This window comes from Magallana gigas, chromosome 7 (genome assembly GCF_963853765.1).
Source record: "Magallana gigas chromosome 7, xbMagGiga1.1, whole genome shotgun sequence".
Taxonomy (NCBI): Eukaryota; Metazoa; Mollusca; class Bivalvia; order Ostreida; family Ostreidae; genus Magallana; species Magallana gigas.
The window spans coordinates 52727299-52743988 of NC_088859.1; the positions used below are offsets into that span (position 1 = coordinate 52727299).

The window sequence follows — 16690 nt, forward strand, 5'->3', positions numbered from 1 at the left end:
TTCCAATTTATTTCATCATAGTTTTGTTACTAATGCGTTCTATTTGTTGAGGAGGTGGAAAGAACATGGACTTCCTGTTGGGCAAGAACGGCAAGTAGTGGGTCTGGGTGATGGGTGAACAAATCCATAGAGGAGATAGTCGAGGTAGAGATCCAGGAGAGGGCACTCAAGGAGGCCGAGCGCGAGATCAAGGAGATCAGGTGAGATATAGGAAAATCAGTAATAGTATATTGAGTCCTTGTAATGGGTAAACACAAAATTGACAAATCTATAGAATAAAAGATAAAATTAGAGAATAAGAAAAGTTTATTTAAGGAGGCCAAGCACGAGTTCAAGGAGTTCAGGTGAGATATAGTGAGATTTGTAATAAAATATAAGGTCTGGGTGATGGGGATCACAAAAACAATAAATCTATAGAGGAGATGATCGAGTTAGACATCCAGGAGAGGGCACTCAAAAAGGACGAGCGCAAGATCAAGGAGATCATGTGAGATATAGTGAGATCAATAATGAAACACATTGAGTCTTGGTGATGGGATTTGTAAAAAATAACTGTGTTTTTGTGATACAAAGACTCATCATCACCTTTGCTTTTGGGAGTGGCTGCAGAGTAGAAGTGTAAGAGATGTTTTACCATTTGCAACCAAACCCTTTATGTTTTAATTTTAAAAGTATGAATTGTATTTTAGAAATGAAATGCGGTGATAATAAACAGTGTTCCAAAGTCGAAAGAAAAAATGCAAAACAGGAGCAGAGCAAACATGGACCTCTACAAAAATTAGAGGTAGGATCAGGTGCCATGAAGGAATGAGCATTTTCTGCTGGACGGTCCTGACATTGTATGACTTTCGGAGTTTAGTGTTTGATTGTGTAAATAATGCAACAAATCTTGACTCCTTAATGATTTTATGCAAATGTCAAACGCTGCAAAAACAATTTACCTTGGAAAATTTGAATGCCTCGTAAACATCATACTAAGGTTTTTTTGGTCTAGAGTCAAAAGACCTACATATTATGTCATTTGTGTAGTTTTAATTCTTTGTTTAAAATGGGTTGTTTAAGATTTCATTGATATTTAAATGTTTATTTTAATTCTTATTTTGTAGTTTTAACTTGTTAAAAGTTTATCAATAACATGTACACTCATATGAAAAGTTACTGTAATGAAATTTTTGTTTTGAGTTGGTCAGACGAATCAGAAGTTTCATGTACTATTTGATTTTAGCCTATATTTAAGCTTTGGCTTTCTGATATATCATTAAGCAATGTCAATGTCATAGTTGGAGTCAAGGATTTCAAATGTCCATATCTTCAATAAGAAGATTGAAAGTAAGGTCATAATCCTCATCCAAGTTAATAAGTCTACACTACATGAACATGTATTATATTCGGTGTGTTTCAGTTTTTTGCATTGAATCAAACTTAATATTACATTTTTTATATTTTATTTTAACGAAAAAAATACACTTAATGTGAATATTTAATATTGAGTTTTGACTTTCTTTTGCAACCATAAATGTCTATTTGTCTGATGATTCAAATTTGAAATGCCCATTTCAAGTACATGTACACTCCAAGTACATTTGTAAATGCAGTGCCAGAAGCCAACCTACCAAGTTTCATCTGAATCAGATCAGGTATATCTGTGTGTACATGTCAGGAATCAATAAACAGCGTGTATTACGGATAGAAAACATGATTTATATGGTTAATATATTCTTTTTGAGAATGTATTACACCTTTTAAGAATACATCAATGCCATGGAAATAATTCAAATGTACACCATGGTCTAGCAATTGTAAAATGTTCCTATTGTTGATCTGTTTGCAACGTAGAAGAAAGTGATAAGTTTTACATGTAGAAAGTTTACCTTTGTTGATATATTTTGTATTTTCAACGTACAGAAAAGATGTGATTGGTCACAATTTATGCATACATCTGTTTTTATCTGTCTTAAATTGTTCTTGTCAAGATATCAACCTTCTTGATTAGCATGGAGTTGCATATTTACTGTTTTGAATCTAAGATATTGTACATTAACCGATTATTCTGCTGTGTATGTTTTGTTCAATACCATTACATAAGAAACCTTAATATATAAATTTGTAGGTTTGATGTTAACTAATGGGCTAGAATATGAAAAAGTCTTCTTCACTAATACTCTTCAGTAAAAGGTAGGTCTCTTAATAACCTAGCTATGAAGGAACATACTACACTACATGCAGATATCAGCAAAATAATTTAATGATTTACATATACTAGTTTTAATAAATACATGTATGACACAGTAAGTTTTGTAATTTTGCAAATTTGGTAAAAATAAAAATCCATTTAAGGAAAATTTGTATTTAATTTTGAAACAAACAGAAAAATTATGTCTATTATAATGTTACTGATTTTAATGTCAATATTTTGCTAATATGAAGACATGAGATGGGCATGTGCAGTATTTAGTATTGTCCAGTCAGAGACCATCCATTTTATACAGGAAGGAAATAATTATCCTTTATACATTATAAATATATACATAAATAAAATGTTTTTTATGTCCTAAATATGTGTATCACAAATTATCATTTAAATGTCTACAAATAGTTTTCTCTCTCCTTTTTAGCAACAATTCAAACATAAGACTGCATGCATTGTTGATGAGACATGTTAATATATAGAAGTTTGTTTGTGTTGTAGCTATGATGAGCACCTCCTTGCGTGGAACTGCAGACACATGAAGCATCCACTGGCAGACACACATTTAGGCGGGACATCTGTAGGGTCAATTGGCACCCTGGTCACACACAGCCACGATGTACAATGGTTACCATGTGGTGGACACAAAATATATCTCAAGTAATAATACACCTGTAATTAGTGTCATGAGGGCCACAATGTACAATGGTTACCATGTGGTGGACACTGAACATATCTCAGGTAATAACACACCTGTAATTAGTGTTATGACGGCCACTATGTACAATGGTTACCATGTGGTGGACACTGAACATATCTCAGGTAATAACACACCTGTAATTAGTGATATGACGGCCACAATGTACAATGGTTACCATGTGGTGGACACTGAACATATTTCAGAAAATAATACTTTTGTAATTAGTGTCATGGTGGCCACTATGTACAAGAGCTATGATGTGGTGTACACTATACATAATGTGGCCACTATGTACAATAGCTATGATGGTGGGGAAAGTATACATATTTTATGTCATAATAAACCTGTAACTAGTGTTCTGCTGGCCACAGTGTACAAAAGTTACCATATGGTTGAACAATTTATTTTTTCTCATTGGTTGTAGTTTACAACATAGAAAATATTACAAACATATATATTTATCTCCATAAAAAATGTACATTTATACTTCATATATGAATTAATATCCTTCATGTTAACAATACTGATAAGCTCACATTGTTTGAGAAAAAAAAATCGTTTAATTGACAATATTTGGTCTATAAAGATAAACATTTTGATATATATATTTTTTCGTTCGTTTTTCAACACGGTGCAACACAAAATAAAGTGGTGGACACTAAGCACACCTCAGGTAATAACACACCTGTAATTAGTGATATGACGGCCACAATGTACAATGTTTACCATGTGGCGGACACTGAACATATCTCAGGTAATAAGACACCTGGAATAAGTGATCTCATAGCCACGATGTACAATGGTTACCATGTGGTGGATGATTCAGGTTAATAACATGCCTGTAGTTTATATCCTAACTGTCACTTTGTACATAGGTTACCATGTGGTGGTCAATAAACATACCGCAGGTAATAACACACCTGTTATTAGTAGTATTTGAAGGTACTTTCCAAAGAAAGTAAATATACAATAAAGAAAATCAAAAAAATATAAAAACTGAAAATGTCCATAATTCTGCTATTGGTTGTGTCGCTTTTGGAGGAAATTCAAAACATTATTGATGTTTAGTTTGAATCAAAGGGCAGATTGATTATCTACTGTTTGTCAGTATATATTCAGAATATTTATTTGGTCACAACAAATCGAGAAATCTTTTATTTACATTGCTTGACCAATATCTCACCAATATCTTTAGATACACCTTTTTGACAGTCATAAATGGCATGGTTTAATATCATTTAGGGCAAATGTCTTCAGGATTGCTAATAAAGGCTTGTCAATTAGTTGTAAAAAGGGAATTTATTTAAGATTTACAAACATATCTTGTTTATTTTTTCATCAACTTTAACTTCTTTTTTCTACAGATGGAAAGATGGACGTAGTACATCACTATGACAGATATGTTTCCTTTGGTTACGGTGCTGATTGGTGTCAAAGCAACGCCTACAACAACCTCGTAGCAACGTTCTCTTTTTATAATCATTCCTTGGAATAACATACCTGTTAACCTTTCAAAGCTGCTATGTGGGAGAATCTCCCCCTTACCAACTTGGCTAAGGGGGAGATTTTGCGTAAACGAAGTTTTTTTTCGTGTGAAATGCAAATATATATTAAAAATACTGTTAGATACCTTATTTTACCATTGTAATAAATGCATTTGCAATCATTTTAAATTTTATTATTTCTATGACTACCAGTGTGCAATTACAACTTGTGTTGCTGTACATGTTCAGAAAACTATTATTTTGTTTGCATGGTACAATACAAGAAGTCAAAAGTGCCACTTTTTATATTAAGTCTTCTTATTGTTCAGTATTGAACCATCGCTGCATGCTGACATCTAGGGTAAACACAGAAAATTTATTTTGCGTATTTTGAATTTGCAGTAAAACCCAGTTTAGAAAATACCAATAAATAATATTCATGAAAATTATTTTTTGCCTTATATATAGGATAGATAGCATCCCTGTAATTCATAGTACCGGTACTATAAACTTTAAAAACTCTTGTGAAATGCTTTTACACTTTTTCCTCGAGCTTCACTTTTATTGGTAGCTTGTATAAACACTCAGTGTTCCAAACTCTCAGTGTTCCAAACTTTGATTTTTACCGACCGTGCTAGCCAGACAGAATTAGTCACGACTCACTGCACGTGGCTTGGATGCTTTACCTGTGCACCTGTTAAGTGACACCACTGGCTGTGTGTTGTTTTCTTTGGTGTTACAGAGTAAAATCAAGATGTTTTAAGCTTTCACTTAACTTTTTTATAAGGCCTATGCATAACTAATACGTAACTGATTTAAGTCAAAACCGGAAGTAATCGTAAAAAGTAAACTGGACTATAACATGTCATACTATGATCACGGTAGACAGTACTTGGATGGATTTTCATATATTCAAGCTACACAGCAGCTTTTTGAGCTCAAAATCAGTCAAAAACCCGCAGTGGTTGTTGAAATTTGCATGTAAAGATTCAGAATTGAGGGGGGGGGGGGGGGTATGGGGAAGACAAATACGACTGCGGGAGATAGGTTGGATGCGGGTGATCTTAGATTTTTAGGCCGTTTTGCGGGAGTCTCCCGCGCAATGCGGGAGGGTTAACAGGTATGCATAAATGGAATTTTACAATGAAAAACCAAGAATTTGGATAAATGAACGTTATGCTGGAAAGATACCCATTTTATTCTTTTCTTTTTTTTTTAGTTTTGCAAATTAAAAAAAATCAAACTTCTAATTTTCGTTTCAAAAGAATTTTTTGAGAGGATAATATCAAGGGGTTCATAATATACGATTTTATACATAGTTATGGACCTTTTTACTGATGTTGATAATTTTAATCATGTTAAAATCAGGGTTTTCTTTTTTTTTAAGTTGGCTGAATTCACAATTGTAACGTATAATGTTGCATAAAAAGCATCTTGTTTTTGTTAGAAACGCTAACTTAATTGATCTCACCAAAGAAGCATTTAAAGGTTTGTATCTACATTTTTCAGCGTCTTTGTCTGTGATAACGATTCAAATTAAATTTGTAATGTATAGTTCAATATTTTCATAAATAACGCAAATGACGTATTCTTTAGCGTTGTAAGCAGGGTTTGCTTATATAAAATAAAAATAACGTAAAAATGTCAATGTGGTATAATATTTGATCGTACAATTGCCAAAAATCATTTAAATACATGAATAAGTAATAAAAATTCATTCTTTGAGTATTGTGAGGCATTAGGATGTGGCGTGATCCAATCTATCATATAGCCCTTCAAGCCATAATTGTGATAGTGTTGAATTTTGTACATACTATTATTATAGGCATTTTTTATTTTAGCTATACACATTTACGTTAATCATTACAATAATAAAATCATTCATATTAAAAAGTTGTGTTATACCTGTTATTCCTTAAAGTTAAAAATAGCAAATGGTCAGTTCTATATTTAATTCTGGTTCTGGAAAATTTTCCCGCGGTGCTTAGCAGGTAGTTTTCTGTCGAGCTCAGGAGAGGTGGACATTATATGTGTGAGAGATACAACTCAATACGACTTCTGACATGACCTCATACTGTAAGTTCTTTTACTTCTTAATTCACAGTTAAACTCTAATTAAATAGCGTAATATTTTTAATTGCCTATAGTTTTTACATAAACCCTATTCAGTGAGAATGCAAAGTTTAAAAGCAGATAATGAAATAAAAAAAAGACAATAACAAACTGTCAACCATCTCAAAAATCATTAAACGAAATACACATTCAAAGCAGAGCACACGGACCTCCAAAAAGATAAAGGTAGGATTAAGAACCTAGGAGGAGTGAGCATCCTCTGCTGACCGGTCGCACCCGCTGTGTGCTCCTTGTCACAATTGAGCATGTCATTATCAAGGTTAATGTCAAAAAAGGGGAAAAAAAACCCGAAACGTTGATGGTTTGTTTGTGATTGTCAAAATACAATTCTTGAGCTAACACGTACATCCATTATTTTGGAGGTAGGATCAGGTGCCTAGGGGGAGTGAACATCCTCAGCTGACCAATCACACCCGCCATGTGCTTTTTGTCGTAATCGAAAAAAACGATAAAGTCCGTAGACAATTAGGTGTTTAATTATGGTCTAACAATTAGTATGAAAAATGTCAGTCAGCATGCGACCCAGTGGAAGATTTGTTTGCTGAAAAGGTAGTTGTATTGACCTGAAAACTAAAGAAAATATGACTTCAAACGAGACTGTTGATAGTACTGTTTTATCATTTTATTATTGTTTGTCAGTAGCTTGCTTCGCCATAGAAACTGTTCATACAAAGAGCAAGCCCTTGCGTATCGAATTAACTCAGAGACAAAAACACCATATACAGGTGATGAAGGTGTATTGCTAAATAAGTAAGGAAAGTTGAATATAGAAAAATTGAAGTCATCGCGTATATCAAAAAGTTTTGTTGTTAGGTTACCGTCAACGTCCATTTCCAGTAAAATATCCAAATACAGTGAGGTTGCCTTTAACGAATCGTCTCCGTTAACGAATCACTTTCAGATAAACAATTCTGTATTTTTCTATTAAAGGTTCAATACTTAACATATCCTGTCATGTAGAGTTATTCTTGTTTTAATAATTTATCATGAAATTAGTAAATTTTATCTCGTTTTATGTCGTAATTTCTAAACAAACATGAACAAGCTTTTTGAAGACGCAGACAAAAAGCATGCGTGCAGCTGACTACTTTCACTTTTCGGTTGAGCTCTGATGTGAACGGCTCATTGTATGTAAGCATATTTGGTACAGATGTTTAATAAAATTATCTGTCTACAAGCACTGAAAGCGTCAAACCTTTTCTTAATCAGAGAATAATTATATTAGCTATAATGTTGTGGGTAGTCAGGGTTCCAATAGCGAATCACCGAGATGCGGGGATCATGGATGGATTATGTCCAAATTAATTCATACCGCTACGATTATTTGCACATCTGCTGCAATAAAAAAACCCAGAAACAACAATAAAAGATTTTAAAAACACATCTCATTCCCATTTTCTAGAACATTTTTCCATTCGATTATGATTTCAACCATATTTTGGTTTCCCCAATTCCCTGTAATAATACGGATATTTATTGATTTAAAAACCCATGCCTTACAAATTAAAGCTATTCGTATTCGATGTCATTTAGTAGTTTATTTCCTAAAAATATTATTTTCCTTGAACATGGATCCAGTTTGCAGATTCACTATACTTTTTATTTTTGTTTTAAAAATATTTCGTAAGTACAAACGATCACTGATTCCATACATGGAAAATATTTATTTTCCTTGAACACACATCCAGTTTGCACATTCAGTCATTCACTATACATTTCTAGATTTGTTTTAAAATATTTTATAGTACAAATGATCGCCGATTCAAAACGTCTGTTTTCCCGGTATTTGTTCTTCCATTTCTATCGGTGGAGGTTTCTTCGTTTTTTATTGCTGTATGTCAATACTGGGTCCTGTTTTTTTTTTTTTTTTTTTTTTTTTTTTTGGGGGGGGGGGGGGGGGGTTTGTTGCTTAATGATACAATCCCTAAACACATTTCTAGGCAATTTTGTGTATTTTGATTTGTTTACTTTAAAATCGCCCTTGGAAATGCTTCTAGATCTTTTAAAACCTTTTTTATAATTAGTTACCGTGTGTATATATTCAAACTTCAACCTTTCTAACGTATGCTAAAAAAATCTTTAAAAAATTCGGAATGGCTAAGTTTTTTTTGAATAAATAAAAAAAAAAATGCAGATATATAAATTCATTTTTTCTTCTTCTTTTTTTAATTTTTTTATTCGATGAGTTATTTTCCTCACGATATTCTTCAAGTCTCTATGTTTATTTATTTATTTTTTAAGTGTCGTTGCGCCGCATTAAAAATTTATGATGTGGTACATTTATGTTATAAAACCCCAATCTGATACAATCAATGTCGACACATAATTTCAATGCAAATAACTTAAACCCGTTGCGACACAAACTTCATCATTCTGTGAGTTCTATGAACTGAATAACGTCACTTGTCTATGCCATTTTGGGCGGCAAACCCTCGTACATGTTGTATTTCGATTTTTCTCGATCCATTTACATGCCGTTGTATATTTCTTTGTAATTTCATGAAAAGATGTTCATATGTATACACGTATCTCATAAAATTAACAATATTGATGACTTACAATGACTTAAAACTAAATGATCAAAGTTTACAAATCATGCAGTCATTTTTTTACCATTGAATTCATTGTTATTTTTTCATGAATTGTCGGTTTCAATAGAATGAACACTTAACTCAAAATGAAAAAAAAACATTAGCCTTTCCATGTTTTTTTTTTTTTTTTTTTTTTATTTGCAGTTTTTCATTTTATAATACACTGTACATATAACACATTCATACACACATACATACAAGTCATGATCTCATAATTTTTGAAAACTATTCAAGTTGATACAATTTTGCATAAACTGAAATGAATAAAGCTCTTGAAGTTAAATATTAAAAAAAAGATTTTTCCATTCAAACCATCTATCATTATGTTTATCATAAGAAGAGTTTCTTATAGCAACACATTTTTCTATTTCATATCTAAAGTTTAAGTGACATAGTAGACCTGCAAATATTGGAACTTTTTTGTTGTACAGACATTGAAAAATATATTGTTTAGTATACAGGATCAAAAAGCCTTTCCATGTTTCTTATCCATGCTTTAAAGCATATAAAACTTTTAAAAAAAATAGTTCGACACTGTCCCTAACAAAAAATAATCAGCTGTATATCACGTGATTCGGTAATGGAGAAAATGATCCGCTAAAGGAGAAAACATCGTTCATCAAAATACAGCGATAATTTTTGTTAAATCATTGGTTGTTGGGAAAGAAATATATGATGTTATGAGTCAAGTACCCCCACGGATTAGGAATTTCATGATTTGGAGGGGAAAAAAATTTTGGTAGGGAAGAAGAACTTTTTTTTTTGAGCTGAGTCCCCCCCCCCCCCCCCCCCCCCCCCCCCCCCCACGGATTAGGATTTTGAAGATTTTTGGAAAACTTTAAATTTCCCTTTTTTTGCTTGTCAAGATTTTTTGGATGGGTCTGGCCCCCCCCCCCACTTTCAAAAACGATGCTACGTGCCTGCTAGTGATTCGTTAAAGGCGACCTCACTGTATAAAACAGATGACGCAGACTCAGTGGTATCCACTGGGATATATCGAGTCGACGTTATTATGGAAATAGCAATTGTTAATTGACAATACGTCGTCGATATACCTGAATGTTGAGTTGAAGGCCACAGCGAGTGATTTATTTTTTCCACGTAAAAGTTTTTTAATAAATCCTGCTTCATAAGAATACAAAAATGGGTCTGCTAACAATGGGGCACAATTTGTACCCATGGGAATTTCAACAGATTGTTGGAAGACTTGATTTCCAACAACTACATATATGTTGTCTATCAGAAAATCCAGCATCTTTTTAATAAGATTTTGTGACCTAAATGTTTTTAATAATTCTTTAGAGTTTTTTAGTATCTACATCTGATTAACACCGCTTCTGGAGTATATTGTTTTACAGTACTCTTGAAGTTTTTCGTTCACTACTGTAAGAATTTTAGTAAGGAGTAAAGAGAGAGGTTTGGTAGATCATTTACTGGAACCTGCTATATATCTCTGTCTGTAGGGACTTTTGTGAAGCTTTGGAATCCAGTACAAATAAGGTCAATCAAATTCATTTTGTTTTATTGGGGATATTAAAGATATCCATAACTGATTTATGATTTTGAAGTATGTCCTGCTTGGAAAGACTGCTATGGGTGTAAATAGGATTACCATGTGTAGGATCAAAACCTAGTTCTTTAAAAATACATTTTATATAATGTGCCTTACAAACAAAGACAATGTTGTTACTTGCCTTATCAGCAGGTTCCAGTACATACTGATCGTCCAATCTTTCTAGTTCTTTTCTCACTTCTCTTTTATTGAAAACAGAGGGCTAGATGGTTTTCATTTGATCTCTCAATCGTTTAATACGGGATTTCAATGTACATCTGATGCCTTATCCCACTCTGACAAGGTATCAATGTCTTCTTTTTCCGATTTTGCCCATCGTTTGGCGTAATCTTCAACACAATTCATGATATGACGCCATGTGAAGGATCTAGATTCCCTAAATTTTGATCCTTTCATGATTAGTGATTTAGGTCTTCGTTGTTAACTAGATTAACATCCCCAGCAATGACAAGTCCGGCAGGGCTATAGTTGTAGGGTGAGGAGGAACATGAGCACGTTGGAGGATTATCATTTAGATGTTTAATATTAAGGTCTTGTAGAGTTTGGTTTTAATTGAAGGGTTGAAGTATAATTTTAGGAAATACAAGGGGTTGACTTTAACTTGAAATATGGCGGAATGCAGGATTAAGAATATTGTTAGTATTAACGGCATTGATTCCCTTGTTGGCATACTGCAGTTTGAAAAAATAACCTGGTGCATGAGCAGTATTTTCTGTTTTTTGTAGGTTTAAAAAGCCGATGATAAGCAATATCCATAATCATGGATTCGAGTCTGTATTCCGGTGTAGAAAAGTCAATAAGCGGTTTTTCCTTGACTTTTTCGAGAACATTGTTTAACTCTTTCAAAGGGACAGAGTAAAGTTTGATGCGAATGTAATGGAGACCCAAATGTTTATTTACACAAGCTAATAATGAATCAAAGGAAACATCGTGTATAATTGGTTTGTTATAAGACCGATGTCCATGACTTCCTCTACGTACGTCTCTTGGTATTGTTAAAAATCTCATTACATTAACATTTTTACGCTGAGGAATTGAAAGATTCCCAACACATTATCGTTGCATCCATACGGAAAGGCCGTACCTAGTTTTCTTATCCAAAGTTCTTCTTCTTGTCTACGGAATGGCGTACTCAGTGATAGGCTATTGTTATGATGGTAAATATTTTATGGAATTCTAACTACATAGACAAAATAGAATGATCAGGGGAATTAAAATGTTTGTATACTGTAAACGTATTAAATTTGGCGTGTACGATATTTGGCGAAAAATAGTTTTTGAATAAGTTGGCGTAGATTTGAATTAGCGTATTCCTGAATGTGACTATTCGTATACATATATGCAAGACATTTAGCGATGTACTTGATTTAGCGGAAGCCGCATTCCGCCAAAAGCGCTCAATATAATACACAGCCAAATGTAATACGTTTACAGTAAAAGCTGCTGACCGCCGCAATTGATTTGAAATCTATGACCTGATATTCGTTTGTTCAGTGAACCTTTGGTTTCACCAACATAGTTAAGTCCACAAAGGGTAAATTCAATTCCGTAGAAATTATTATTTGTTGGAATTTTATCAAAAATACTTTTTATTAAAAAGATTATAAAAAAAATGTTCTATACGCATAATATAAATGTTTAACAGGATCCCGACTTGGTTAACAGCATTTGTCATTATTGTTTGGAGTGGACCCTGATCCACAATCAGGTATTATAATATTTTGTTACCTAAATATATCTATAAATTGTTGTTTTTATGGAGATGCATATATATGATATATCGATCTCTAAATGTATAAATATATGATTTAGTAATGTTGCATATGAATGTTTAGAAATTACATGGATTGAGTATTTGTTTATGTAAGAGCGATAACTCATATAATTATGAACACCGTATAATTATTGTGTATAAATTATTTATATCATTATCATGTTATGCATATTATAAGGCATACTCTTATTGTATATTTCAGGGTTTTCGTTTTAATACAGAGTATAAAATTCGAACCATTAGTATTGTTATTCTTGGTACAACGCCCAATTGTAACGCTACTTCATAATGTTCACCTCATAATATTCAGAGAATGGTTCTTATTTCTTAAATATACACAAAGTAAGTATTACTGGTATGGCAAATGACACCAGTCAACTATGATAACTGTATCCCATTATCTATAAGTCATCTCAGAGGTAAGCTTCAAACAAAAAGATTTGCAGGGACTGGTAAAGATATTGTGTTCCTAAAATAAACCTAAAGTAAGGATTACAAGTATAAAATATACCCCATTCAACAATGTTAACTGTATCTCCTTATATAAGTTATCTTTGAGGTAAGCTTCAGACAAAAACATTTACAGGGACTCGTTAAGCTATCGTTTTCCGTCCTCAGATTTTGGCTGTAGGGGTAACCAGGGATGATGCTATATTTCCAAACTGTGTTTATGCCTTTACAAATTTTGGCCAGGAGAGCTAGCGAACGCTGAATACAGGAAGGACACATCCAGGGGTATTCAATGTCAGCTTTGGCCAAGGTCTCTAAAACTGTAGGCAGTTATTTAACCCTAAATTTGTTCACATTTTACAACAAGGCATGAGATGAAATTTGGCCGTTCATCCTACATCATCATGTTGAGCATCCGACGATAATTTTGGTAGACTGATTGATTTATCTAGGCATAGGATGTGTAATGAGAGTGCATTAAATTACATAAGTGATGAAAGTCAATTAATAATCGTGTATCCTTGATTTTTAGTACCGTCTCTGTCAAACAAACTACAGAAAAATGCACGTGTTTTGAAAAGGATTGCTTTATGAACGGGTCATGTTCAATGTCCTCACACTCCTACTAATGTCTCCTTTGTATCTGAATTCATTGACATGTGGATGAAGATCTTGTAAACAATACTCATCGGACATTGATATCTATAGTGACATGAAGTCTTTAACAGTTTACATATGAAAAAACTCTGTATTATTTAACCGTCTGTAAAAGTAGACAGTGAAATGAGTTTTCTTCAACCCTAGATTGTTGTCCATCCCTTTTCTTTGGTGGCATAGTTCTGCCCCTACATGCAATATAAATTATGTCAACATGCAAGCTTATTTTGTTGACATAATTTAATTTATCTTGCATGCAGGGGTCAGAATTTTTCATATGGGACGCACAGTATGATTTATCCAGGACACAGGTCAAGGTCACGCTAAGAATATACGTAAAATGTTCTTCAAATATATCATTTTGAATAACTTGGAACGATTTTTTCTTCAAATCATTAATAATAAGAGAGTTATTGTTTATTTAAAAAATTAAAAATGTTAAAATGTATAAGAGACCCTAATTATTATCTTAAGACAGCTAGTGTTTTATTGAAATTAAATACGATGTGTTCCTGACTGTCTAAAATAAATCTTGTTTTTAACTTTGTGTTCCACAGGAGGCGAGAAAATTGTGTTCATGAACTACAATACATTAATTTATTCCATGACAAACAAATGTATTTGAATGGACCTTTAACAACGAACAACAAAACCTTTTTATTTCATTTATAATACACGGGAAATTTGTGTTCAAAGAACCAGATCGACAAGAAAGTGTTTTTGGATTAAAAAAAGATTTATTTAAGATATAGAGGACGAAATATTCAGAGGATCCAGCAGTGAAAAGATTTAAATGGCCAACTTTATACTAGTACATGTAGTTGCTTTTGCGGATTCCTGTAAAAGTCGATGTATTTGCACCGTTTCAGGAATTATTTTGATATTTTGGATATGTATTTTGATTTCTGGAAATTGGAACACAATAAGCAAATTACACATATATAAATAAAATTTCGTTCTGAATTTTTCCGTGGCGTCATTTGATGGGGGAAGTGGGGTTTTCGTCGTGATTTTATGGTTCAATGATAAAATGAAGCTTTCTAGAAGAATTGACATAAAATTGTGACGGTCAGACCGGTTCGAATACCGGCGCCAGATAGCTCAGTTGGTAGAGCACCTGACTAGAGATTCAGGGGGCCCGGGTTCGAAACCCAGTCTGGTCCGTCATTATTTCTCCCATCCCGTTACATTTGGTGCCGTGACTAACCCCTGGAACTGACAGGTTAACTCCTGCCAGGGGAGGAGCCAGGGGACGAAGATCATTTAAGGGGGGAGGAATGTGACGGTCAGACCGGTTCGAATACCGGCGCCAGATAGCTCAGTTGGTAGAGCACCTGACTAGAGATTCAGGGGGCCCGGGTTCGAATCCCGGTCTGGTCCGTCATTATTTCTCCCATCCCGTTACATTTGGTGCCGTGACCAACCCCTGGAACTGACAGGTTAACTCCTGCCAGGGGAAGAGCCTGTGGTGATCTTCGGGGACGAAGATCATTTAAGGGGGGAGGAATGTGACGGTCAGACCGGTTCGAATACCGGCGCCAGATACCTCAGTTGGTAGAGCACCTGACTAGAGATTCAGGGGGCCCGGGTTCGAATCCCGGTCTGGTCGGTCATTATTTCTCCCATCCCGTTACAAAATAAAAAGTAGAAAATGTAAGCTTTTGAAATTAAAAAAAAAAAATATTCTCTCCTTGTGGTTAATTTTCCTAATCTTTTAATAAATGGATTCTTTGTACCAATCTACGTAAGAGGGCTCCTAAATAAAATCAGATGGTAGATTTTCCTGGATATTTGCAGGTACACTAAGGTTGGTGTATATTGCAGAATGTTAAATTCTGAAGTTTTGGTGTTGTAGTTTTTACGCAAAAAAAATCCAACTCGGCCTGCTTAATTACGTTGATTTTTTTTAGATGTTTCCTTTTTATTTATGTTACATGATAAAGGTTTTTTTTATAAATCGATAGGTTTCAGTTTTTCATAAAAATAAATCACCAATATAATTATATAATGGTCGTTTTAAATAACCACCAGGAATCAGAAAAACATTTATAAAATAAACATTTATAATATAAACTTTAATAAAAATAAACAACTGTGTGGAAGACCTTGACCAAGTGCCATCACATTTTGCAGGAACTTATGTGTATTAAAATACCGAGATTTTTTATCTATAATTATGTGAATTACGAGAATTTTAATCTTTATCATTGAAACCTTTTAATGAATGTCATTACTATGCTGTGTCTCTTGTAGCAATTTAGCGTCACAGAAAAAACGATCGGAATCGAGATACAACTTTTGTAAAAGTAAAACAGACGATATTATGAATGTGAAGATTTAGTGTTTTGAAACCCATTTCTGTGGTAAATAGGCTATCAATGCTAAATATATTCTTACTGAATACATTAAACAAACTAAATGCAGTTTCATTATAGAGTATTGATGTCTAAGTTTTGTAACAATTTCCCATATTTTCTCAAAGAATTCAGTGGTTTTAAATAAATTTCTTTAAAGTATAACACGTTAATGTATCACATTTTTTTAAGAAAACATGCAGGAGTGAAATGAAAAACTAATAATAGTGGTAAGATACAAAACAATTAAATAATGCAAACAATTTAAAAATATTTATATGCTCCGAATATTTCAATGGACTATTTGTTTAAAATGTGTGGCAGGGATGTGAAAACTACTGTTATCACCATGTTTATCATTAAAAAAAAAATTTAATGACAAATATAATAATTTAACATGACTGAATAAATTTTGTAAGTCTGAAACTCTTTATTCTTCTAGAGGATATCATTTCTACAAGAAAACTACAGATTCATTAAATACAGGGACAGGTGCCAACCTATCAAGTTTCAAACAAACCAGATCAGGTAAACCTTAATTGTGTAGGTAAAAGGAACATGTACAACTGTGTGTATTAATTTATATAGATTTATAACTGTTTAAACAAGTTTGATCAATAATATTCTCAAGAATGTACCTCACCTTTTTAACATTCATTAATGCCATGGAAATGATTCAATTTTTATTAATTGACACGTTTATTTAATTTTAATCTGTAGAAATTGTTCATTAAATGAATTTTACATTATAATAAGGAGATAAGCTATATAAAATAACAACACAAA

At 33.1% G+C, this 16690-nt stretch overlaps 1 long non-coding RNA gene and 1 other non-coding gene across 2 annotated transcripts; both read left to right on the top strand.

The window, feature by feature from the left end:
- Positions 1 to 1957: 1957 nt before the first annotated feature.
- On the top strand, positions 1958 to 4850 carry LOC117684603 (uncharacterized). Its single transcript, XR_010707527.1, has 3 exons — positions 1958 to 2175; positions 2690 to 2848; positions 4253 to 4850. It is a non-coding gene; the product is annotated as an uncharacterized lncRNA (long non-coding RNA).
- A 10007-nt stretch (positions 4851 to 14857) lies between these two features.
- Trnas-aga (transfer RNA serine (anticodon AGA)) lies at positions 14858 to 14932 on the top strand. The gene has a single exon. It is a non-coding gene; the product is annotated as a tRNA-Ser (tRNA).
- Positions 14933 to 16690: the final 1758 nt, after the last annotated feature.